Genomic DNA, 451 nt, shown 5'->3' with positions numbered 1-451 from the left:
GGGGGGGTCTCCGTGGGGTTTTGGGGGTCCCCGTGAGGTTTTGGGGGTCCCCGTGGGGTTTTTGGGGATTTTTAAGGGGTTTCTGTGTGCCCTGTGGGGGTCCTTGCAGGTCCCCGTGTGCCTTGTGGGGTTTTGGGGATCCCTGTGGGGTCTGTGAGGAATTTTAAGGGGGTCCCCATTTGCCCTGTGGGGCCCTTGGTGAGGATCCCCAAGTGTCTTTGGGGATCCTTGTGTGCTTTTTGGGGACTTTTAAGGGGTTTTCATGTACCCTGTGGGCTCCTTGGGGTCCCCATGTGCCCCGTGGACTCCTAGGGGGCCCCATGCAGCCTGTAGGGTCCTTGGGGGGTCCCCATGTGCCTCTTGGGGTACCTATACACTCTGTAGGGTCCTTGGGGTCCCCATCTTCCCCTTGGGGTCCCTTTGCCCCCTGTGGGGAGCCTGGGGGGGGTCC

This window comes from Geospiza fortis, unplaced genomic scaffold (genome assembly GCF_000277835.1).
Source record: "Geospiza fortis unplaced genomic scaffold, GeoFor_1.0 scaffold599, whole genome shotgun sequence".
In the NCBI taxonomy this organism is placed as follows: Eukaryota; Metazoa; Chordata; class Aves; order Passeriformes; family Thraupidae; genus Geospiza; species Geospiza fortis.
Note: the sequence above shows the minus strand (reverse complement) of the source record.